Source organism: Pezoporus occidentalis, unplaced genomic scaffold (genome assembly GCF_034315485.1).
Source record: "Pezoporus occidentalis ecotype Australia unplaced genomic scaffold, CSIRO_AGI_Poc_V1 ctg4, whole genome shotgun sequence".
Taxonomy (NCBI): Eukaryota; Metazoa; Chordata; class Aves; order Psittaciformes; family Psittacidae; genus Pezoporus; species Pezoporus occidentalis.
In genome coordinates, this window is record NW_026915724.1 from 22,487,031 (window position 1) to 22,513,867 (window position 26,837).

Sequence of the window (26,837 nt, forward strand, 5' to 3'; positions counted from 1 at the left end):
CTGCACTTGTGAGTTTCATTCACAGAGCTCAAGAGCCCTGAAGAGGAATGGAGGGGTATGTTCATCTGCTGTTCAGCTACTGAATGCATGAACAGTCCCTTAATATCTGGCAGGTAAGTTGGAAAACATTAAGATCCTCATGCAAACTACCATGATTTGTATAGATAAAACCTCTGCTTCTGCTCCTTGAATTTAGAACATCGACCGTTTCTGAGGAGAAAAATGATGCCAGAGGATAGGGCTATGGATAGAGCATCATGCCAAAGCTGCTTAGCTTGCACAGCAGGAGGCGAGGAGACTTTCAACTGCAGGTCTGAAGAGGTTCCTGTGCAGCCCAACCATGTTAAAAGCCTGCCAGAGTTTGTGACATGGCTGCTAGGAGGAATAAGGAGCAGTCCTGAGGTGTAAAACCTAAGAACTGGTGATATTTAAGTGCAAGCAACACTGAAGGGAAATATTTTCTCTCTGGTTTCTAAAGGTGAGGCTTGCTGCTGTGGCTCTGCCCCTCACAGATAACCACATCTCTTCCCCCAGCAGTGTCTGTGCACTGCTCCTCTCCTCCTGAGCTACATCAGGAGTGAAATCAAGTGCAAAACTAACTCTTCCTCCTGCTGTTCTCCCCCAGCAGTGCCATGACTGCTCTGCTGGCTCCCCTCACTGCGCCATGGCAACCCACGGCCAGAAGGGCCAAGCGCAAGTACAAGGGGAACAGGGACTGCAAGGAGACTGAGAAAACTGTTAGTGAGTGTCAGGCTCAGCTACTGGGGCAATACTCTACATATTTATATATCTACCCAAGGTTATCTTCTAGGTTTTGTTGTCTTGGAAATCTGGTCTTTGATCTCATGGTTTCTTTTCTGTAAGAGTGCCAGACTATCTCTCTCTCTTGTGCTGCCTTTCCTAGATCCTCACATAAAGGCTTCATGAAGAACTGGGTTTCAGAGGTTTACAGAGACCCCCTAAGCACCATGTGTTGGCTGCAGAACTTGGAAACTGGCTTTTTCTAACAGGTAGGGTTTTTTCTGCTCTGCTGGCCAGCTGTAGGTGGTGTGCAGTTGCAGAGCCTGACACAACTGCAGAGGAGACAAAAATATGCAAGACATCTGTGTCAATAAGATGCCCTGACTGGAATTCTTCCATTGCTGTCTGCGACTGAAGTGGCACTGGCAAAAATCACAGCCTGATCGTGATATATGTGCAGGATTGTGTCAGCTTGGGTTGGATCCACCTTGGCCCTGTTCTCAGTGGATGCAAATACTGTAGCAGCTTCGCTGAGTTTGGTGGAGCAAATATTTAGAAAGAGTTGCTTTAAGTTCTCTGAGGTGCTGCTAAATCTCATGTTGCAAAAATTTGCTGTTTACCAGAATCCTGAGTGACTCCCAGGAGCTCTCTCGCCTCTTCTGCAATGAAGACCTTAGCAGGCACAGATACACACTGAATTTCTGCCAAGAACAACTTTACCACTTCCAGTATGTGCACGGCAGAGGGGGGAGAGGGCACCTGGAGCACTGGTGCTCCTGACTCTGGCTGAGGTACTGGTAGGGTTGTGCTTGTTTATCTCTGACTTAGTGCATGACAGCAACAAAGGGGAATCTGAGGCTCTTGTCCTGGGCCCCTGTTTTCCTTCTAGGCAAATGTCAGGTTCAAGGAGGAATAAACCATCCTTTCTTCATAGGCAGCATCCTACTTTCCACATAACGCACTTCCCTCACATCCACTGTTGGGCTCATTGTTCCAGGCTTTGCTCAGCACCAAAAAGAAGTGTATGTATAATCACTTGCAGGTGCTCAGAGCCAGCATTGTTGCAGAGGCCGGCTCCTCATGGTGGGTCATGGTTGAAGTGTCTGGCTAAGGCTGTGGCTGTGATACAGAGAGAATCTGTGTTTTCACTCTTGCTTTTTCTTGTGGACGGCTGCATGGGTTGCATCCTGCGCTCTGTAAAGCTCAAGGGATCAGTTTATTTTTCTTTCTAGTTACATGTAGTTCATTTTCCAGAAGGAGCTTCTGCTTTTCTCCTCCACTTTTGGAGTAGTTACTAAGAGCCAGTGCCTTGACTGCTCTACTCCCATCTTCCCGAAGTCATAGCAGTCCACAGTAGGGTAATTACCAGTGTTCGGCAGCAAACACAAAAGCTATGAGTGAAACAAATCAAGGTGATGAGCTGACCTGGACTAGCTCTTTTGGATACCAAAAGTCTGGGTGACTACTGAACAGTAATGTAGCACTGAATTCAGCAGTTTCAGGCCTTCTCAGAGCTCAGAATATCCTTTAGTATGTGTAATGGCCGTGTTTATGCAAGTACTGCAGCTTGTTGCACCTTCTGTGCAAAAAGATGTGTCTGTGTCTCATTATTGCAGTGCTGTTTCTGAATGTTAGGGATGCTTAAATTCTGGCAAACACTCAACTTAGTGATTGTAAGACTTTTTCAAGATGATATGGGAAGAAAATAAAGAACAATAGACAATTTGCTGGCTTGTGCAGAGGAGGTGTGAGAACAGCTGAATATGTTATCCTGCTTCTCCGTGTGGTCTAGCTCGGAGCTGAGACATGTTGCTACAACCCACTGCTTCCACAAGAGAGAAAAACAGCTGACTGGAGAGATTTCTGTTCCTGTACATGTGGCTCAGCACAGATGTCCTTTGTGATCATGGGGTCTGACCAGAGGCAGTACAGGGGTTCCTGTCTATGACAGGGCAGTGTTCCACCCTTAACGCACACTACCGTTGCAATTGCACATGACTGCACCTCAGTTACATGATGTGGGGGTGAACGGGCTGCTCTGAGGGGGTGTTAATACATGTGTTACAACCTCCTTACAACATTGACCTCTGCCTTGATCTTCCAGGCAAATTGGTACTTTATCCCTCATGTAGGAACCCTTTAGTCAATCTGATGTCTGCTTGCTGTGTCACCAGGTTTTATTATGACATCATAACCCAGTAGCCTGTGATACTGGAAAAGGTTCGTAACTGGTTTTTACCTTGTGTTGCTTGCACCTGTATAGACTGAATTTAAAATGCTGACAGGCATGTCAGAGGCACACTGTGCATACCATCTGTGCACTCTCTTTCCCTGTGAATGACTGTGCAATGTGAAAAACCCTGGTAGAGAATTGAGTTTGATTTAGGTTTGACTCTGTTACCCTAAATTCCGTGAATTATCACAGCACAAAAGAAGAAATTGCACCTAGATTTGGCTTGATTTAGCCACTAGATCTGGAGATGGAGTAAGACCTTTCAAAACCCAGTCACTCTATCCCAGCCTCCTCCCACCTCCCTTTGCAACTAAACATGTTGATTCTGTACACTGATACAGCTCCTTCAAATCTGGGATATCTTTTGGCTGCATCTCTTCCCCCACTGGAAATAGCACCCTCCCTCCCCCCTGTCCCCTCCACCCCACTCAAATTCTTCAGCTGCATCAGGGCAGGCAGCCAACTCCTTTTCTGAGCATCTCTTGTTTGAGGCTCCATCCAGATGCTTCGGGAGAGACGCCTGATCAAAGCAGACAGTGCTGCGATTCAGCCTGTTTGCAGGGAGCTGTGAAACAGTCCTGTACTCCCCAGAAAATGCTGCAGCTCTCCATCAGGCTGCTTTGATGTCAGCTGCCCAGACATCTCACCAATGACGTGGTTGTCCCCCCACATCCAAGATGGCACAAGGGACAGAAAGAGATAAGCATAAACATTTGGTTGGCAGTGTGAGTGGTGGAAAGAAGGTAATTTTCTCTGACAAGGATGAAGTTTTAATCTTTTCTGTGATATTATTTGCCCTTTCCTCTTTTCTTCTTTTTTAATTACAGCAAGTTGATGACTTTACTCAGCATTTCCTTGGCTGAATGATACATATAATTTGATTATGAATATGGCAGCAATAGTAATTATGAGCTCTACAAGGGAAGTTGCATTTATAATGGAAAGGTTTTCCAGTTTGTGTTTAGTAAAAGTTATATTTACCACAAAATGCCACAACGTGTGTCGCAGCCTGTAAATTCTTGTGCTTTTTGAGCTGTTACCTGCATATAGTGCTGACAGCCTTCTGAAAGGCTTAAAATAAAACTGTTCAGCCAGCTGAAGTGAGATGCACTTGTCCACACCGTAACCCTTATATATAGCAGTTAGAGTCATACTTTTCTTTATACTCTGTATCTCATAATCTACAATCACTGCTACACTCAATTTTATTTCAGGCAGCTTTAACAGTGTGTGTCAAGTGAGTCTGACAGGAGGCTTACAAGAAGCTCTCCATCCCCAAAACTCATTACCACAAGTAGTTTAAAATAGTCACAATCTTGGCAGGATGAGCAGAGGTGCCCCAGGCAGCATGAAGCCCAACTGCAGGACTGTTCAAACTGCTGGAGCCAGACCTGGTGGCTGGTTCTGTTGAGGATGGACATGGGCATTTTGCTGACTGGATACTCCCTGCATCACTGGGAGGCTGCAATTTGGCATCTCTGTTGCTATTGTTTCAGATAGAGAGAAAGTTTCATGCTCTGGAACTGCAAACCTGGCAACCTGCATAAATATGGGATCAACACACATGTACCCAAATCATTGACAGTGACTGTTTCTTTTATGGGAATCCAAAATTATAGATGCTTTCTCAGTTGCTAAGCTGTTGTTCCACCTGATGAACAAGTACTCATGGTGACACCAGTTGAGTGGTGTTGAGGCAGGCAAGCAGCTAAAATCACAGGTTTTTACCATAATCCATGTGGGTTATGTGACTGTCCTGGGCCTGCCAAGTGTGATGAGCAACTGGGTGAACATGTTCTGTCAGGAGAGCTTAACAGACAATAAAAGGTGGCAAAATCATCATAAATGTGTAAATTTCTATTTTTCTGAACAACTTGGTGAAAATTTACATTAGATTCTCTTTTGTCACAGCAAACACACTCTTTCCTCCTAATTCAGGCTGGAGATGTTCCAGATAAGGTGCTTGCATGTCCTGCTTACCTGGTCATGATTTGTTCTTATGTCATGTTGATGACCTGAAGGTGGAGTTATTGTAAAACATGAAATGATTTTCCTCATAATTTAGGGGAAAAAAAAAAAAAAGGAGTTGGAAAAATAATTTTGAATTTTTCATCAAAAATGAAAAAGAAATTCAAAACCCAACTGTGATTATTTTGCTCTCTTCCAGCTTTCTGTTATGAAACACATTTACTATTTTTTGAACTGCTCTGGTAAAGGGCAAGTCATGTAATTCCTGGAGAAGGATGATTTCAGGATATGAAATACTCTAAAGTGAAGCCAGATGAAAAATGAGGATTTGAGGGATTTGCTTTTATATTTCTCTTCAACTTGCAGTGTTTTTGGAATATGACTAGGTGTTGCATGTGCCTGTGTGTTTTCTGAGCCAAGGCCATGGCTGAAGCAGCAAACCTGCAACAGAAACTGCCTAAGCATATAGGCGATTACATTATATGTCAGATTTTTTTTAGGCAGATTATGAGCTTTATGTGCAATGTTTTCTTCCTCTGTGTTTTCTTAAATATTACCACAACCCCCATTAAAAATACCAGGGTCACAACTGATTGTCTGCCAGTTACAGCTCTTACAGCTAACACTTCTACTCTTTGCATGTTGTGAAGTATTGGGAAATGCACTGCTTCTTCTGTGAGGGAGGAACTTTGCTGGTATATTGGAAAGCTTTGTGTGCATGTGAGATGGGTATTGCTGAATGCAGCCTATGACTATATACCATAAGAGATCTCCTGACTTGAAAATGTTTCCCAGGTAACTTTGTAGAACTGAGGGACTACACTGCTATCCCTCTTGCTGCTGGAAGTGCTGGGCCTTTAGAAAGCTGGAGCATACTCCCCCAGTATTAACACAGTTCTATTCTTTCATGTAACTTCATGTTGAAGTGACAAGTTTGGAGAAGAGATAGTTATCAGTTTCCTTTTTATTATCTATGGTTCTCAATGTTTTGTCAGCGGCAAAGCATGTGTAGGTGCTACTGTTTTTCAGCCCGAGACCATCTTGTAGCAACAAGCACTTCCATAACCCTGCAGATCACTTATGGTATTTCCTTCACAGGAGTATTTCCACAGATCTCCTAGGTCAGGCTCAGAGGGCAGCAGGACTGTTTGCTCTCCAGCTTTATGCTGCCTCACTCAAATTACTCACCCTAGGTTCTTTATATTGCATGTCTATAAGCAGCAGTTTGATCTTAAACTATTTTTCTTTAAAATATTTTTTTTAAACTTTTTTTGTGTGTGTTAATTTGAGATTTTGGCTGCATTGCGTGCTTTTTCCTTTGACTGTTGCCTTCACAGGTATCATGGAAAAACAGAGTTTTCATTATCGTGTACTGACTCAAAGGATACAAGACTTTTGCTGCTGGATAAAACGTTCTATCTTGAAATTTGTGTGATTCTCCTTTGGAAATATTAATGTTGTGGGTTGTGGAATTTTGTTTTTTTGAGGGAGTGTTAATATTTCAGACTTTTTTTAGTTTAACAAGTGTTGGACATTTTATTTTTCTTATCTTCTTTTCCCCTTAGCTGTTTTTTTGTGGTGTTTTTCCTTTCAGAGATTTATATCCCCAACCAGGAAAGCATCAAAGTCCGTATGTTCATCCCTTTCTGCTCAGGAAAGTTCCTAAATATACAAGGCAAGTGCATAGTTCCTACTGGGGTCTCAGCAACCTACTGACATGTTTAAGCTTTTGTTTTTGTGTATTCTTAAACTGAAACTTCCATGTAATGTTTCTGAGTGAACTCTCATTAATAAATTGTTTTATTTGGGAGATGAAAATATGTACCCTTTGGCGGGTGACGAAGGGGCATTATAAATGACTGATGAGATCTGAAACTTCTTGCTTTGCTTTATGGTTTCTGTCAGTACTAAGTAAATGTAACAGCCAGGCCCTGGTCACCCAGCCAGGTGCCTGGCATTGAGGGCCAGTGGCAAAGCACAGTTCACATCTATGCAGCTCACATCTTCTATCTACCAAAGAAGGATGCTCCTGTCCCTAATGCTTATTGTGGTCATCCCTGGCATACTGCAAGTCCTAGAACACTGCTGGAAAATTGCGTCTGGGAAGACTGGCTGAGTTGGGTCCTGTTATTACATCCATAGTGAACAAGGAGTTGCAAGGGTGGTGGAGGAACCTCCAAGTAGGAGTGTTTAGTACCCAGTTTGGAGGAAAGGTTGGATTCTGGATCCCGAGGTAGGTTGTTCCGCTTTCCGTACAAGGCATTTCTAGTTTTAAAAGATTAAAAAAAAAATACAGCTCTAAATTTTGTAGCTTTTTAACTGTGTTTAAGTATTATTACATGAATAAATACTGAACTCACATGGAGCAAAATCTAATTAAAAGCATTAACGTATTTTGTATAAGCATTATAAGAAGGAGGATAAATTTACAATTGCTGTGTTCCCATGCTAGTTTCATAGTCCCATTCATCCTGGTATTGCCTTCTTAGTCAATATTTCAACATAAATAAAAGCCTCTGCAGTTTGACTGAACTTGCTTGGCCCACTGTGTCTGAGGCATGACTATGGTAGTGCAAAGGATGCAGACGTGCTACTGCTTGTCTGCAGACAGATAAGGCTTGCATTGTGCAAAAGGAAGCAAATAACAACTCGCATCTGAATCTAAACTGGAGCAGCTGTGGACTGCAGCAGCCATCTAGCCAGTTTAACTGGTTACACACAGTGGGTCCATGTGGTAGCATTCAGCATGAAATCCCATGCCTGATTTTCTTGGTAGGCTTTAGGATATAGTGACTGGGAGCTGAGGGGAAGATGAGGGAGGTTCCAGGAGCAAAGCTGGAAGTACATCAGGTAAAACAGAAGTGAGATGGAGATTTTAGCTTTCACCTTTTGAGTGCTATTTAACATTAGAGGTCAAGACAACTGTGCCATGTTTCAAGGGGTTGTCCTGGCTGCTTCAGCCAGGGGTGAGGGTGCCATCCTGAACAGTGGGGCTTTGCAGAAGCAAAAGCCACCAGGGCTGCAGAGTGGAGCTGCAGGGGAGGAAGGGACAACCTGCATGGGGAGAGAGAGGGGCTTGGCTGCAGTGTTGCTGTCAGTATCCCCTTCTCCCTGTGCTTCATCTGGAAATCTCATTTATCTGAAGGTATGGATGTTGTCCAAGTGGTATAAATGCTTAGCTTTCAGTGTGTGAATAAACATGGAGAAGACAGCTAAAAAGCCAGGGAAAGGCAGGGTTTGGAGGTGGCTGTGGAGAGTGGGGAGTTTCACAGTGACACTGGCCTTATCCTGTCCCCTGACACAGCCATTTGCTCTTTTGTGCCTGATAGCTATGACCCAAGATGCTGCTGAATGGTGGCTCTGAACAGTCCTTTTCTTTGTACATGGTGTTTGTCTGTAAGAAATGAGGGTGTTCATCACTTAGTAAGTATACTGATCCCAGTGTCATTTGGGTAATAATATTGACACCACTACCTGATGGGGAAAAAATGGGAATAAATATCACACATTTAATTTTAAATCTGAACTGCTAAATGACATTTCATGTTCTGGGCTTTTTGCCCAGTAGGATGCAAAAGTGACTGTTCATATCCTACCTCTTCAAAATCATTGAGATCTTTTGGGGGGATCTGGATGGTTACCTGGAGGAAGGCTGTGTGGCTTGATAAGCACTCTCCTCCCACCATGGTTTAGCAACAGCAGCTCTGCCTCCCTTTGGAGGGAATGGTATTTCTGTGCTTGCCAGCTCTTTACTTTTGCTACTGCCACCTGTGCAGTGGGAGTGTGCAAGGAGCAGGAGACATGTAGGACATTGGTACCATCTCTCTGTGGGCTGCAGAATTAGGGCAGAGCATGAGGAACTGCTCTGGGCCACCGAGGCCTGGGAGCAGAGAGCTGGTACACGTGGTCTGCGAGTCAGCAGTGTGAGAACTGAGGCATTCTCTCACTGCAACTTCTGCTCAGCATCCCACCTGTCAGGACTGACTCTGAAACACCTTGCGGTGGGAAGACAGAGCCTAGCCGCAGATGCCTGCTGGGTGTTAGCAAATGGGTGTTCCTTCCAGGGTGCGACTTTTGAAAGCTGCTTTTCCCCCTACCCCATTGACCCGGTTTTGCTCCACTGACCAGTGAAAGATCAAGACGAGAAGCAGAAGCAAGGAAGAAATGCAGGTGCCTTTTTCTATTTGCAGTAATTTAATGCATGAAAGACCAACTGATAACTCCTTCCCTCTGGCACCAGGGAAAGAATCTCTCACGATCCCCTCTACAACCTTCCCTACCTAAAACCTTTTTATCTGAACTATATTAAACAACACATATTTAACCAAGTCTTGCTAATATCTGAGCTGGAACTAGGGCAGGGAGTTTTCCAGAAAAAAAAGTGGGAAACCCTTTCTAACGTGATTATTGCTTGTGTGAAGTGTGAGCTGCCTGAGGGAGGGGGAAGGCAGGAGGGCATGAACAGCAGCAATGTGGTCTTTAGCAGGTGTCAGAGAGAGCAGAGTCTAATGAGAATCATAGAAACACTTGAAAGGTTTTTAACTCCAATGCAGGATTTTCAGGAGCTGTTGATAGGAAACAGTAGTGACCCAACTGACGGTTAAAGAGATGAAAGGAAGCCCTTCAGATTAAATAAGATTTAGGAAATAAAAGGATTAGTGCTAGACAAAAACTAGATTTAGGGGTTTATTTAACCAGTGCAGTGTGGCATGATGGGATGTGGGGCATCAGAAAGGAGATGAAAGACAAAATAAAAAGACAAATGCGGGAGGTAGTAAGGAGGCAAGGAATCAGCACAACATCTCCAAAAACCCTTCACAAATCTTCTTATAATTGAAAATGACACAAAAAAAAAAAAAAAAAAAAGAGAGTAGTTTTCATTAACAACCCTGGTTTCTTTACATAGTAACAAGAATTGTTACAATGACAGAAATCTTCTGTGATGGGGCTGTCAGCTCAAATCCCTGCCGCAGGAGAGAAGAGCCTGTGCTGTCAGTCTACTTGCACTTACAGATTAGATGTCTGATGAGGTAAGATCAGATTTATATCGAACTATCACTTGATTAGATTCATAATTGTGCTCTGAAGTAAGGGCTGATGGACGGACCACTCTTGTTTAAGAGATCTCCATTTGGAGGTCTCTGATGAAGTTAATGGCAATCACAGATATTAGGGTATGATTGGTGGAGCCATGAGTATAGAACTCTTCCAGGCAGCATCTGTTGCAGAAACATTTCATCTTGTAGCTGAAAACCCAGGACTGATAGGCTTCCAGAGCTCAACTGCTCAGCTTTTGGCTGAATCATCTACGGGTGATCATTTGTACTACAAGGGAGGTATAGAAAAATAGGATACAGTAAAGAATTTTACTTGAATGGATCCATTATTCTCTTAGTGACTCCTTTGAAGTCCACTGAAGACAGCAGAGTGACTACCAGCTGTTTTGGCTCAGACCTTAGGAAAGCATAGTCAGGTAACGTGGGTGCTCTTGGCTTCTTGCAAGTGCTATGTTGAGAAAACACAACCTCCTCTGTTCCAAAAGATGCTGTTACTCCAGATCTCCAGGATAGGTGTGGACCTTTCTAGTGTGTTAGAGGCTATCAGAGGAAGAACAAATGCACCTTTTTCCCCCCTTCAAGTATCCAAAGTGAGACTAGATTCTTTTCTAGGTGAAAAAGCAAATGTATTTTGTGGCCTCGTTTTACCAATAGGAAGGCTTTTTATAGTCCTAGCTATGACCGGGCTAGAAAGGTTTATATTAATTGGTGGATGTTCAAATTAAAGTAATTCAATTTTTTTCTGCCAGCATTTCTGGAAAGATGTTAGCATAGAAATTTTTCTTCAGACAACATTTTCTTTCCACTTGTTCTGTTATTATACAGGAATGCCAATAAGGTTAAACAAAAAAAAAAAATTGAAGCTAGGAAATGCCTTTATTTAAGTTTATTGGGAACCTTTTCTAGGTTACTTAGTGGTTTAGTCCCTAAAATGGCCCAGAGTAGTTTTTTTTCACTGAACTCTGACCTGAATAAGAAATCCAGATATAAGTAAAAGATTTACATTTTCTTTTTGTTGTTTTGTATATTTTATATTGCTGTCTGCGAAGAGATGCATATTCCAGTTGATTTGCTTTGGATGGAAATGGAAGCTTGACTAAAATTATACAGAAAGTGCTTAAGAGACATTTTATTTGTCAGTAAAATGGCCGGTAAAATAAGAAAATCTTATTTTTCCAAACCTAAATTACCCGTTTCATTTATTATAGATTTTTTCCAGTTGAATGAAAGCAGTTAAAAGTTGTTTTTATTAATAAGCTGGTCACGATATTGTTAATACAAAAGTAATATGGTCCCCATGCAGACATGATTTTCAAAGGCACTTCGATATCTGCTTGGATTTTCCAAAACACCTTGTTGGATGAAGTGTCTAATAACTCATAATGTCAGTGAGCATATGTCAACATCTGTTAGTGCTTAGGTACCCTTGAAATGGGGGTTTTCAAAGTTTGCTTTAAATATCTTGCCTGCAGCCCCAGACTCCTTGGCTGTGCCTTCGCACTTCCATGCAAATGCAGTCAAGTCCAAGGGGCAGACATGTCATTCTTTGGATCAGTGTAAATCCTTCCTGGCCACCAAGCTCTTCCATGTCGTTGCCATTGAGGGCTGGAATTTACAGCCCTGTCCTATAACATCAGGCATTGTTCATATGCACTTCAGGAGGAGGGTGGGTTTGCTGGTTTTGTTGATTTATTCCCCCCCCCCGCCTTTATTAAAAATCATGATGTACACCCATCAAATCCTGTTGTAGGATATCTGGGTGACACCTAGGAGAGCCTCGTGGGCTTCCTTTTGCCCCTAGTCCTTCCTTTCCTGGAGCAGATAACTTGGCTAAGCTTAAGCAGGTTTTCATGACCATAGTAAACGCCAGGACATTCAGACACAGGTAATTTCAAACCTTCACATTTCAGAGTTTTATGTTCTTCTTCCAGGGCAGTACAATGGCTAATTTTTCAGTGGATATGTTGGTTGCTATTGAGGTTTCTGTTTGTTTTTTAATCTGAAATCAATTATCTGTCATGCGAAATGTTTTCTTGGGTGAGCAACATCTGGAAAATATGTTTAAAAAAGTAGAGAAAATGAAGGTATTAATAAAGGGAAGTTTGGGACATCATGTTAAACAGTGCCACTAAACTGCCTGTAGGTAGTACAAGAATGATTGCTTTAACCATTGTTTCAGAACATCCTGGAACACAGATTTTCACAGAAATGCATATTTATGATAATTTATTCCAAACTTTGAAAAAGTTCCATCATTATTTTCTTTAAAAATTATATTTAGTTTGAGTTTGCTTCTGAACTGCTGTCTGTTCTCATTTTTGTCTCCCTTTTAATTAGAGTGGAAGAAATGCTGAAATGTTGCTGGGGTGGACTTGAAATTCCTCAACCAGAACATACCAGAGGTTTCAGAAAAACAGAAACCCCCTTTGTCGTGAGCCACAACAGAATACTTTTCTGTTGTCCAAATGTCTCCCTGGGGACAGCCTTCACGCATAAACAATTTTTGCTCACTAGCAACAGGGGGTTACCTGGCAATTCCCACTCTCTGTGTCATCCTACCAGCTCCCCTAACCCAATCACATCTGCTAATGTAAGCTCGAAGGAGCTCACAGCCCTTTAAGGCACTCACTGGCATCTTTTTGTTCAGGCCCAAAATGAAATTGGCAGAGCAGTTGGATTGTTCCCTGCTAATCATTTATTATAAATAGCCACAAAATAAGACAGCTAAGGAAAATTTACGTGTTTTTTGTTATCTCTGGCTTATTCATTCTCCAAAGACACTTTTTCTCCAGGTGACACTTGTGGTTTAAGCTTAGAAATTTTTTGATGTCACCTTGGGAAATGATAGGGGAAAAGCTACACAACTGCAGACTCTAAGATCTTAAAGGTCTTTTCCGACCTAAATGATTCTATGATTCTGCTCCTGCCTGTTGTTCTTAGCAGACATTATATATGATTTTGGTTTTTTTTTTTTTTTGTGTACCGTGAACAGTTTTACAGCGAGGTGGAATGCTGAAATCCCAGCTCAGATGGGCTGGCTCTCTATATAAAGGCATCACATGAAGCTTGTTGAACTCATACCCTCTTTTACATGAGGTCACTGATTGTCTCAAGCCTCTGGTCAGCTTTGATATGAGATGCAATATTTCTATGATCTCAGCCTAGGGATAAGCTGGTGGCCCTGGACTCAACAGTGGTTAAACATGAATATAAACAAAGTGGAGATTTGCTTTGTGCCAGACGAGGTCACTTTCAAGTGTACCCACAGACTCATAGAAAATTCATATCTTTGGTTTAGTGCAAATATGTAGTGGTACCAAAAGAAACAGTATTCTAGACAAAATAATATTTAATGCTTACCAGCTCACATACCTTGACTCTGTGATTTCAATCTGTGGAAGAGATCACACAGTAACTCTGTAAATACTAGTGGAAGGCTTTGAATGCATTTAGGCTTCATTTCTTACAGATTAAAGGGTTTCTGCACTACCTATTTCAGCCCTTCATTTTAATTTTTTTGCCTTGAGTAAGTCACTGAAGTCAACTTTATGGGGCATTAGATCGTATATCAAATGTGTGTATATAACTGGATAGACACTTTTTTTTTATCCTTGTGGGTATTTATTTTGAAGGAAGTCATGTATGGGCTATCATCAGTTCTTAAATGACTGAAGCATTCAGCTGCTGTGTTTTGGGGAACAGATGGTTTGTCTACAGCTACTGAAGGATGGTATCTTATGTTTTACTTTTTTCAAGCCAAGGGAAAGGAAAAATGTAAGCTTACATAAAAGATGGTGGCATGCAAGCAGTTGCTTAAATGTTTCTAAGTACTATCATCAGTAAATTATACCAAATTGAGCACATCAGAGGGAGTATGAGAAGCTTCTGTGGTGGTACAGAGAAAGAAGAAAAACTTTTGTAAAGACAGAAAGACATATAACCTGCTTTAGTAGTCACCTTGAACAGTTAACCCTATTCCTTGGACTAAATCTAAGCTGAACATAAAGCAGTAACCTTTGGAGAGAGGCCTGGTTTACTTTTCTGTGTCTCTGTGTGCTGTGAGGAGCTAGGCAGCATGTTTTAGCAGTCCTTTGATGCTTAGGAAATGGGTTTATTTTTTAGCATTTTGGTTAAGCTTCACAAAGTCATGAAGATTCCCTTTGGGACTGCAGATGTTGAAGAGTAAATTTAAAAGGTGGGCTCAAGCTGAAACCTGCTGAAGCTGCTTCTCTGTAGGAAAAGACCTTTTTGGGAGAAATTCTTTCAAATGATAATGAAAAGATATGAAGCTGTCAGTTCAACCCCTGAAAATCAAGGTAGTTTGGAAATGGTAATGTGTTCACTGAAACAGGTAATGGGAACATTACATCTGGTCTTCTTCAGGATGAGTCACACACTTTTCCTCTTTTCTAATTCTGCAGAGTCTTGGCACCTCTATGTGATGAAATCCATATACTGACTGTGGTTACAGGGCTGAGCAAAACACAGAACAGATGAAGAGATACAGGTCAGTATGTGCATCTATATCTGTTTGCCAAGATGACACGGATCCAGAGGAATGTTTGAATATTATCCAGAAATTGTCATTCCTGAATATACATCTACTGAGATGACCCTAGAGAGTACACACCTGGTTTTTACTTAACCAATTGCAGAAGAGATACCAACTCAAGAGTCCTGAGACACTGAAACATTTTCAGACAGGTCAATGCTTTTCTAAAATACCCTGGGATTTGGGGTACAATGGGCTGTATTTTTAACTTTTTTTCAGAAAAAAAAACCAAACCAACCAAACCACCCCAAGCCCCCAACCCTAAGAAAGGGGGCAGAAAATGTACAAAATTACCGCAGCTTTAGCATTTTGATGAATAGGGCACTTGGTTTGTTTTATATTATTTTTTTTTTCCACTTGCTTGTTTTTGATTTTATCTTACATAAGCAATAGATAATTTTGGGAAGTGATTCCTGCAGTTAATGATATTCCCTGTAACCAGCAGGCCTTTTATCTGGAAGAGGATGAAGCTTATGGAGAGAAACCTTCTCTGGTTTATGAGATTAACAGTGCAAGACTGTGTCCTCCATACAGACTGGTTTTAAACTGGAGTGATAAAACTGCATGTAATACAGGAAAGTGTTTCTACTTGGGTCCCTGGGAATATCCCGCTTCCTGGGACCTGTTATGATAAAAACTGTTTGATGTTTAGTCTAAATTTTGCCTTTCTTAGTGTTGTCAGTGTTTCTAGCTGTTTCTCTTTTACTATCTTAACTTGTTATTCTTCTGCTAGTTGTTTATTTCTAACAGATGCTTGTAGGCGGTTAACATATGTCCCCTCAGTCATTGCTTAGCTAAGTTGCACACACAGAAATTACTCCTTTCAATTTTTTTCCACAGCTGAATGCCCTCTTCAGCTACTTAACTTTTTCTTTGGTTTCTCATGGCTTCTAACATGTCTGTATTTCTGTGGAGCTGGCTGAAGTATCCTGGGAGTGGCGATTTGCTTCTTTTTCTTTAAAAATAAATAAATAAATAAATAAAAGCACATTTTTTTTTTAATTAAAGCTATTTATTATTTTCAGTGCCGTAGCTTGTGGGCCTTCATTGTTCTGGAAGGCTGCAGAACAAAATGAGAGGTCACGTTCTACAGAGCTATTGCTTCTGCGAGTAGCTGCTTCAAAAAGGCATAAAACCCCAGCAAAACAAAACCAACAACTTACTCCACAGACAAAATAGCCACTGCTGAAATTGGTTTGGTACCTGGTGGCATTCAACGGGTGCAATACCTGTCTCTCTGCTCAGCTGTGTTTTCCTTCCCCTCTGCATTCTTTGCTGTTAGTAATTGTAGGTATACTTGGGCTTCACTCCAAAGTTTGGCTGTGCCTTTGTTTCGTGTTGGGAACCCTGGCTTAGTTTAAAGCTCACAGTAGCTGGCAGCTTCTTGTTAAAACCAGTTGATGATGAATGCTACTGCACTTGAGGTGCTGCATGTGCTGACGTGGACAGACTGTTTCCAGACCGAGCCTGCATAGAGTAGTACAAAGTAAGCTCTGGCCTCATGCCTGGAGACTTCCTTAGGAAGTCCAAGGAAGATGTGGCATGGTGTGACCATGGGAAGGGCAACCATCTTGTCCCAGTGAGACCTGGAGTACTGGAAGGGCTCCTTTTCTTGCAGACTGGGATTGGAATGGTGGCCGCTCTTTTAGAACAGCAGAAGCACCAGCAAGAGCTATTTCCCTAAGCAGCTGGTTTCCATCCTGTGCCACTGCAGGCAGCCACCCCAGTGGCCTGGGAGGGCTGCTGAGATGGAGCAGGTTAAGGGGCTGCGGTTCTTTGCGTGACCTTGGAAGTGCCACTAGCAGGGTGAGTCTAACCAAGGACTGCAGAGGGTGCCTGTGCAAAGGCTGCAGTCAAGCTGAAGCCACGTGGGACTAACTTCAGTTTATTCCTCTCCTGATTGTGTTCACATGTGAAAATGGTAACATGGAGATTTGAGGAAGAACAGACCATGGATGAAAGCAACAATCAGTCTTAAAAGACCTTTAAAAGAAATTATGGGTAAGTATCCAGCATAATGGAAAACCCTTACCTGGGTAAGACTCTTTCCAAGAACAAATGAGGGATGATTTCTTTTGTCATTAACATCAGTTACATACATGTGGGTAAGCATCACAGCCAGCAGCAACTTTGCTGTTATCTGCAGGGCAACTGGAGGAAGGAAACTCTTGGGTGACACTTCCAAGCAGGCCAAATGTACCTAGACAAAGGAGCTCTGATTTCCCAAAGACAGGAATAGTGAAGGCTCCATGCGTGTCTCTAAGTATGCTCCATGTATAGCATACTTTTCCACCTGTTTAAAGACTCCTATTGAGCAGCGACTTTTACCTGTAGTTATTTCCTCTGCTGGGAAAAGTGAGGTGGGCATTTGCACCCAAGTAGTGCTGCTATTTCAGCATTAAGTCAGGAAAGGTGCAGGAAAACACTGAGAAGCAAACCCGCGATTTTCCGCAGCTTTTTCTCCCTTCATTGCATGTCTGGAAGAAGTAAACAAGATCTGATACATTTATACTGAAAAAGGTTTTGGCAAATTTAGAATCTCTCAACTGCAGATGCTGGAGGTAGACATGATGCTTCACATTTCTGGTCTACTGCATACACAGGGCTCTATCTGCTTTCAGTCCCAGTGCTGCTTCGGCCCTCAGATCATCAGGTTCATTTTGTTCAGCCTTCAGCAATGTGGCTCCCAGATGTGTTTTCTGGTATTTCGTTTATAACTGTGAGGAATCTACAGCATCCACTCACCCCTGTGTCTGTCTTCCTTTTTTTTTTTTCCTGGCATTGAAGTTCTTTGAACAGGACATTCCTATTAACATGAATGGACAAAAACTGAAATAAAACCAAAAAACCCTGTCAGCTTTTCATTCTCACCAGGAAGATCTTAAAGGTAGAACTTCAACACAACACACATTTTTGTAGAAATATCTGCCGGTAAAGCTTTGGGTTTTTTTCTGTTTACCAATATGCTAAACCGGTTTTCACCTCTTGTCTCACATTCTTAGGCAGTGTACCCTTTTAGCTTTCGGCTTTACGAGCATCGATACCAGTGTTGTAGCTACGATAGTTTTGGGATGTAAATGGTTTATTTTATTATACCAGTGTATGAGGCTGAGGAAAAAAATGAGCTGGAGGAAGGCTTGTATGCCGGAAAGCTTGTCTGCTTTCTGCAGCTATATACGGACTTGAAAGATATTATCTCATATAAATCTTGCCTTCCTTTGTAAGCATGTGGTTGGATAATTATCTTGAACTGTTGCTTGAATAAAAGATTTCTGAAGAGTCTGGGCACACGATGTAGCCTTTGCTAAATTGTCTAAAGGTGATTTCTTAAAAGAAGTGGTTTTCTCTCAGTTTGTTACACAAACACACAAAAATGCCTTTTGCCATATGTATTTATAGGCCACTTTCAAGCACAGGGAATGATTTCTTCTTATAAATCTTCACATGCATAGCAAAAAATACAGGCACATTTTTAGGTAAGTAATTTTGAAAAGGTGTCACTATGTCTGACTTCAAAGTGCCTGATAAATCTAGATTAGAAAGGAAATTAATTTGAAATTTTAAATCATGAGCCTCAGTGCACTGGGGAAAATCAAAAAGGTAAAAGATCAGAAAAACAGCTCAAGCAGGACTGTGGGAATTTGGGTTGTTTTCTTTTATTTTTTTTTAATTCATTTTGTTTCACAGGACCTTCCTATACCCCCTGCTGCAATGAGAATACAGCTTCAGCACACTTTGCTTTTTCAGGCTTTGGATTTGCAAGCTCACCAGCTGGATCCTGAAGGAGGTTCATGAACTTTGCAGCACACAGCTAGTCTGATCTTGCCTGCACATAGTTTTAATTGCAGTAGCTAACAATTGGTTTGTACTCTAAAGTGTAGGGTATACGATCTCTTCCAAAAGTATTGCTGTCAATGATGATAACTTTGCATGTTTTCCATATCCCATTATTTGAATACTGATTATACCTCACCCTCTCCAGCTTTTGGGACAGGGGCTCCTCATTTTAATCCTGTGCTTTACAGAGAAGCACTGTGTTTAGCTGCTTTGAATACTTAGTTGTGTTTTATTGCAAAGGCCAAGACAGAATGAAGAAAGGCCCCATCCAATCTTCTCATTGTATGCTGTATTTTATATACTTCCATCAAATCCCATACTAACCATCACTTTTCTAATGTTAGTGATTCTAGGCTTTGCAAATTTGCTTGGCAGCAGAAGCTCTGTCTCTTGGCTAATCCTACTTCTACCCTGCAATACCCTCACTGAGGAAATTATTCTTCCCCTTCCTTACGAAGCCAAACATTTCCTTTGCTCTTGGTTGCCATTGAATGAGAAGCTTTCTGCCAGCTCCTTGCCATGCCATGTCTCACACTCTTTCTCCTTGAGCTGAAATAGTTGTCAGGACCCTGTCAGAAATAAGACCAGGTTTGGTTTGGGGGTTTGGTTTTTTTTTGGGGGGATTTTTTTTTGGGGGGGTGGTTTTTTTTTGGTTTTGGTTTGGTTTGGTTTGGTTTTTTTTAATATTTCAGAAGGGTGCTTTTTCTATCTTACGTTTGTTTTTACCATTGTATTTCTGATTTTCTTCACCTTATAGTCTGCCCTAAGTAACCAAATCATCAGTTAGTGCTGGCTGTTTTTTTCCCCCCACTGATACTAGAACGTATTTATTAACCAGTGCACAATTTCAGGGCTCTGGCTGATGACTGCTGCGTAGAGAATTCATTACTTGATCCTATCCTTTGTTTCCTAACTTGTTTCTGACCTAGCAGTAATTCTCTGCCTTTCTCCCCAAGAGGATGTAACTTTTGTATGGCTTCTTGAAAAGACATTGCCAGTTGTGTCTTCACTGTGTGCCAGGGCACGACCCCAACCACCTTCAGAAAGATAACGTTTTAGGTTTCTGATTAAAAAACAGTTCTGCATGAATACTATGTCCCAGTTCTGAAGCATTTCATGATTTAAAAGTTTTGGATATGTCAGGGCAGAGCCTCATGGGGTTTCTAGTTCTGTAGCTTCGAGTCATTATTCTGCCATATCGGTAACGTTAACCAGGCTGACTTAATCTTCTTTGAGGCAACTTAACTACCACTCTGGACCTACATATTTTCATACTTATATTATTTTTTTTGTGTGTGTGAAAAGTCTGAACCATCTGTAGTAGGAAAAGGAAAGGAGAGAGGGTTTTGTGTTTGGTTATCTTTGCCCAGCTTCTACTTAAGCTTTCAAGTGTTGTTAAAACCTAATGTACTCTCCAAGGCCTTGTTCTGTGTATTATAATCTCTAGTCATCTGTGCTACAGTTTTCACAGAAGTGCTAAAACCATTTTACCACCACTTCCCTGGCAAGACTACTCAGAGAGTCTTTCAAAGAACGAAACTTTTAATGAACTACAAATCCAAGACATTTGTGAGGCCTTTAGAAAAACTTGGCATTTAAATGACCGTGTTAAGTCCAACAGTAATTTTTATATCTGCAGTGTATAAAATCAGTCCTCTAGCTCCTTGTAAATATCAGCACAGAAAAAGGACAGTGAAAAGCCAATTGTCTGTATCATAATTAGTAGAAGACAGTAAATTAAGGGCCAGTAAACAGGTTTGCTGAGGAGAAAAGGTCTCCACACTTCTGCTTTTTCTTCCAAAATTGTATACAAAATTGAAAATGGTCTCTCTTACTACAAATTTTTATATTTCTGGATATTATTGTTTAATAAAGATATCTACTCTACAATAAACAAGACTTTAATACAGGACAAATGTGACTCCATGTAGAACAAAACATGTTATTTTATCCATTTGCTATACCAAAATCTTCAAGTTCACAGTCTGCAAATGAGAAAAATAGATGCAAGGAAGGTACAAAATTTTTCAAAGTGAAAGTATGTAAAATAGAAATTCACAGATTTTCTTTTCCAGTTCTTCATTAGGAATACCAGTAAAATCAGAACGTAAAAAGAAATACAAAGCTATATGGTTGTTTTCTTCTTTTTTTTTCTTTTCCAGTTCTTCATTAGGAATACGAGTAAAATCAGAACTTGAAAAGAAATACAAAGCTATATGGTTGTTTTGGGTTTTGTTTGGTTTTTCTTTTTTTTTTTACTTTTTAGAAATGGCCTTAACTTTCAGGTTAGATCTTGATCTTGAGCTTTTGAAGTGTTTCAACTCACTCTCATTTCCTCAACATACTTTTAAACATTAAGAATAAGGATGTAATCCTTTTCTGATTTCACTTGACTGTGACAGAAGTCTTGAATAGTATAACTCTACCTGATGAAAATGAGTGTATATGAGACCAGAGCCAAGTATAGCCTAACTGTTTTTATTGGACAAGTAGAGGGCATGGGAAGAAAGCATGCAACCAAAGTCCAGCACATTGCTGTCACTCCAGCTTTGGGTGGAGCAAACATGCTTTTACGTTAGTGAACTTGGAAAAATACCAACAAAGCCTTTGTTTTTCAAATCCCATGAAAATCGCTCGATCTATGGGACTGTGTAAATGCCATAGAAATGTCATTCTTGACATTTGAATGATGCCAGATAAGAGATCTCAGCCCTTTCTTTACCAAGGTTTTTGTGAGAATCAGACAGATTTATCTCAATCATATTCATCCAGGCAGTGAAATCAATGCTAAGATCACAGCAAGTCCCCACCAAGTGAGGGAAATCGCTGCAAGCTTAAGAATTAGTTTTGGGGTCTGGACTTGGCAGGTGTGAAGAGTTTGCCAGTTAATGGCTTTAGGAATTAATTCTGAGATTGTTTCTAAATTTTGTGCTGTATTCCCATGCCATGACAATAAGTCATTACATAAATTTCTAACACCTCATGTGTGCACATATTTTTTTTTCTCCTAACACTTCCAGGTATGGGGAACACTTGGGTGGTTATGCTCAGTGCCTTACTGAGGGGAGAAGAGGAGCTCAGTGAATTTGCTCTTGCACGGGAGTCTACACAGAACAGGAGGCTAAGCCCAGTTCCTGCATCCCAGTTTGGTGGTGTAGTCACACAGCCACTGCCATTCTCTGTATATATTTTCCATGCCTTGCCCCTACAATGGGAATTAGTCTGAAAATTTGAATGGTGTAGTTATTCAAAGTAATAGCATCGAGAAAGAAATATTCTTTTGCCTGCAACCTGCTTGACAAAGGTACCCTCACAACTCTCAGACTGCCCTATAGATGTCAATAGACAGCACCAGTTCAGAGACCAGCACACCTGCGTACTCAGCAACTGCCTCAGATTCAGTGAGTCTTGGCGGTTTTACTCTTCCATGGATGAGAGGTGTGAGAAGTGCCATCATACAGATCTCACAATGAAGAATGAAGCAGCCTCTTTCCTCAGCAGTGAACTCTGAGCAGTTGTCGTAAAAAATTTGCAGATGTTTTAATCCCTTGCTGTTAACTTTGTTTTGGAACAAAAGGATGAAAGATCTTGTGTTTCCTAGAGGCCATAAGCTAGATTGCTAAAAAGGAATGTTATCCACAGCAGATAATAATAATTTAGATACTGATACCAACTTGTATCTTCCCTCTGCTTTGCAAGATTCTATCTTAGACAGTTTCAGAAACTTATCCAGATTTCAGAAGAGCAACAGCAATTTAAATACTGGTGAAGTATCATGATTGCTCTGGAAAAATTCAGCAGGATATTAATCATTCTTTCAAACTAGAGTTGAATACTTCAAATCAGTGGTATGAACCTCCAAAGGATGAATGCTGATGGGTGTTTTCTCAGTTCCCATTCAGTCTCCACTGCAGTGGTCTCTCCCCTAAATCACCATACTACAGAAGTCAGCTGCAAACATGTCAGGAGCGTATCATAACACCACATTACATGTAACATTCAAGAGCGTGAGCACATCTTAATGTGCCATACAAAGATCTCACGAGACAGCACTAGCAGCTTTACTGTACTAAATTCTCTTGTTTCTACAGACTTCTGCAGCAGCCTGAAATGCTAGATAACCTATGTGAAATATATTTCTGAAATCTTTTGGATTGTTCTTAACCCCACATTCTTGTCTGGCTGCAGCATTTGTAGTTTTCTACCAGGATGTATTTCCATGGGGTGAAGCACCTGTTGTATCCAGCGGGTCAACCAGGAGTGAGTTCTACCATGCAACAGAACTTAAAACATTTACCTGCAGGGTCAAAGACATTTCTAACTACCATATATCTGCAAACCTGAAGACTTAGAGCTCCTATGTTAGGTTTTTGTATTTATCTAAAGTAATGACTACGTGATCTTTCACAAGGAGATGTAAGCTTGCTCTGTCTTTGCTCTGAGTTGACTGGAAGCCATATGAAAAACTAGCATGGCACCAGGCCTAAACTAATATGCCCTGCTTCTCAGCTGAACTTTATTAGCTTGGGCTTGATGCCCTGCAAACCACAGCTGTGGGTTTCTTGTCGGCTTGGGAGTACAAGCAGAACAAGCTCAAGTCTCTCTGCAGGTAGTGCTGTAGGGTTTTAATGCTTATGAATAGCACCAGCATTAGAAATTTGAATGTTTCTTCTTCTGCCCTCAAAACAAGCCATAAAGTGATTTGCATGTGCTTCCATGTACAGCCCCTCTATCAGCAAACCCAGGGTATTTTTCAGTGTTTGCAATTTTGTTTTGCTATCAGAAAGTCACTCTTTGTGCTAGTATGTAGTCTGTTCCTTTGCACTCCTTTTGTAGTTGAAGAGAGCGATTTTCCTAGCTCCTTAAAAAAAAAACAACAAAACAGGCAAGCAACTAAACAAGACAACAGTAGATTAATGAAGAGTAGACAAGGAAAGACTTAGAAATTCATGTGGAAGAACACAGGTGTTTCTTTAGAAATGCCTTCAAATTATTTAATCTATATCTCTGACCTGGAAATTGGCTTCCTTCTAAGAACAGCTTTTGGGGGAATTTTCCTTGTGAAAATGTATTCCTGGAAAAAGCCTATTTGTTAAAACCAAACGCAGCCTCTAGGGAATGATAAAGTCCCTTGGGTTCCTTCTCTGGGTTCTAGTTCAATCCAATCTGAATCAAGTTGGCTGGAAACCCTAAATAAAGGTGAGTGCTCGCCTGCTGTGAGGAGGCTATAATACTTTTTGGAGCAGGTCTTTGTGTATCATCTTTGTGCTTCAGGTTTCTCATTGAAGTGTCTGTAGTTCATAGATTTATGGCACATAGGTGAAAAGGGTACGTTGCCTGCTGAACTTAAGTGGTTTCTTTTCTCCTCTTTCTCACTTTCCACCTCTTCTTTTCACACCCAAACACCTACTACTGTTGAAGTGAGTGCTTACCTTTTAGTGAAAGATTTGAGTTTGTCAGGCTATTTTTTTTCACAGCAAAATTTAGGATGAGTATTTAGTGGTTCTTTCTTTCCATTCAGGATTGATTAAGCTTCCTAACTTTGAACAGACGAAGGTATTGGAAAAGTAACTAGTCATACTATTTTTTCAGCCTGTATCTAAAACTATATAGAAGAAGAGCATGTGATAATAGAAACCAGTTAAAGATGTTTCTGAATCAAAATCTGCTTTCATTTGTTTGTTTTGTCAGAGATTTGATCAATGTGCTATCAAGATATGCAAAGGTATCATTTTACATAAATTGCTATCAGTTTACAGACACTTCTGCAATTGCATAAAACAATCTCTAAAGTGCATTGACCTTATTACTACAGGGAGAATTTTTTCTAGCTCACCTAAAATGCAGACAAAAGTTTAGGTTTTCCACCTCCACACTTCCCTGTAAAGTCATGTAATCTCATGGGTTTGCTTGGGGCAGAATCCAATCCTGAATCTGGAGATACTGTACAAGTTGCATTGCAGTTGGGCATCACTGCACATGAGATCAGGGAGAGAGGGGAACTGAGACTTCTGGATGCTGTCTGATGCCTCTGTGTTACTGCTTTCTATGCTTTTTTTTTTTGAGGAAATATTCCTTCGGCATATTAGAGGGTAATGCAACCAGCCTAGCTTCTCCTTAGGTGTTGAGTGGTAGCTATTTCCCAGAATAAGACAAGATTGCCTTTGAGCAAATAGATGTTGTCTTCTATTGCGAGTGCCAATTTATTTGGCTTGCAATATCATTCATTTTTGTGCTAGTAGCCAGATTTTAAGCCACTGGAATAGAACTGGAATCTGGAAGATACCTTGTTTTGAATGTGTTTAATGAAAACCAATGGAAAAGTGATGTTGAAATTCAAATGTTTTTAATCTAAAGACACTTTTCTAAATTCTCTGCTTTCTGCATGAGTTTTACATTACTCAGCCATGGGAAATAATTTGGTGGGGTGGATTGAGAAGGAAGAAAAGGAGACTTTTCTTCATTTTTCTCTCTGTGATTTTATTGTTATCATTTTGTGGTTACCGTAGTGGGCTGCATAAGCAGGCCACCCATTTGTCTCTCTTGAAGGAGTTTACTGAGCTTTTGTCATTTGCTAAATTTGCATAACCCTCTGCTCCACTATATTTGCCTTCATAGCAATGGAAGATGATACCACAAATAATTTATTATTTCAAATGAAGGAAGGAAGCAAATGAGCAGATAGAGCTTGTTTTTTCTTCTTCATCATCTATTACTTTTTTCTGATTCAGTAAAAGTTTAAGTTGAACATGTCCTGACTATTAGACAGAGGACAGAAGCAGCAGCATGAACCAGAGAGGAACTGATAACCAGGTTCTTCTCAGTCTACTCGGGGGTGATTCCTCCTCCTACACCATTTCCCCCCCACTCCCTTTCCCAGTGTGTGCATGCTCCCTAGGCAAGACAGAGGACTGAAGAGATTGGTTTAAAAATCTGTGAGCTTTAAGGAAACATTCATTGAAGTGTGATTCCAGCAGTCTTGTCACTACTTGCAGTGCTGAGACAGTCACAGGGCTGGGATTCTGGCCCTCAGCTTTGTCTCTTAAAATGCACAATCCCATCATGTGTTAATGCTCTCATGATGAAAGTGAGGTTAATTAAAAGTGACTGGGTGAGAAAAGTTCCATCTTTGTGAAAAACCTGCCACTCTCAAAGTTTGGTTTTCTTTGTTCCCCACGGGAACAAAACAGACACTTAAAACTGCTTCTCAGGAAAAACCCTGAATTAGCCTAATCTGGGTCTTGGAAACCCTCAATGAGTTTAAAACAGGTCTTGAATCTGGGATTTGTTCACTCTAAAGAGGGTGCTGATAACTCAGTTTGTTTGGGTAGCAGGGGGTAGCAGGGGGTGGTCTTGCTCCATCTTGAAGAAGAATAATTTCTGGGTTTTGCCTCTGTGAGCATGCTCCTCTATAAAGGAGGGTTTTGGTTTTTTTTTGCTTTAATTTTTAATAAAAGATATTTGACCTCTCCTGAGTCATTACTTGGGACAGTTTAAATTAATAAATAACAAAATACATGCCAGACTTGTTCAATAGTTTCTTTGTTCTGAAAATAACTGTAAAATGTCTAATAATTGACCAAACTTATATGAAGCACTATGTTACAAGGTCACGATAATGGATGTAGTATGTACATGAACTTGGGAGATGTTTTTTCCATCTACCTTCCCCTTTGATCACAGGTGTGTTCTGTCATTCCACTTCAGTAACCAAACAGATTAGCTCTGAAAATGAAAAATGGCTTGAAATTTGATATAAAAGACCTAGTGTCCAGGCCAAAATGAAAGGAGGAGGGAGAGAAGTAGTTATAAATTACGCTGTCTTTGTATCGTGACACTGGCGGCATAATTTTCTACAGAGGAGATAATCTTTCCTCATTATTCAGCTGGCCAATGAGGTACATGATTTTCACCAGAAGCAGGAAAAGTCACTATAAAGAATGTGTCAAGTTATAGTTTGCCAAATTAAACATCAGCAAAAAGAAAAATTTCTGCTATCTTGACATGTGCATTATGGTAACACCGGGGTCACCTCTGTAGGCAAAGAGTCTAGATTCATAAATACTAAATGTGGTGAATGGGCTGGCTAAATGACCTTGAAGATGTATTATTCTGAAATACCTGTTAAAAAATTTTAGCTGATTGCAGGTTTATGTTTTATTACTTGTATAGAAATAAATACTGTTTGGGGTTTTGTTTTGTTTTGTTTTTACTGGAGTCAAGATGCCTGTATCATTTTGGGTTTCAGAAATCCTCTGCAACTTCTGCTCACTGCTGTGGCTCTTGTTCACAGTGACTCATTAAAATAAGTAAGCATTGCTAGAAATCTGAAGGAAACTTCTCAAAGCCTAAGGGTTGCTTGAAGAGATAAAATACACTGGTTGAGATTGTTGTCAAATTAAGTTAGAAAACATTTCTAGATGTCATCGTTAATGCTTTTCAAAGTGGA

General features: G+C 40.8%; 1 long non-coding RNA gene across 2 annotated transcripts; it reads left to right on the forward strand.

Annotated features, from left to right (window-relative positions):
• Positions 1-11,795: 11,795 nt before the first annotated feature.
• Positions 11,796-21,770, forward strand: LOC134171161 (uncharacterized). 2 transcript variants are annotated; one of them, XR_009967522.1, is made up of 3 exons: positions 11,796-11,884; positions 14,421-14,506; positions 21,409-21,770. It is a non-coding gene; the product is annotated as an uncharacterized LOC134171161 (long non-coding RNA). The 2 variants fall into 2 exon arrangements; XR_009967523.1 differs by lacking the exon at positions 21,409-21,770 and adding an exon at positions 18,239-18,913.
• The last annotated feature ends 5,067 nt before the right edge of the window (positions 21,771-26,837 follow it).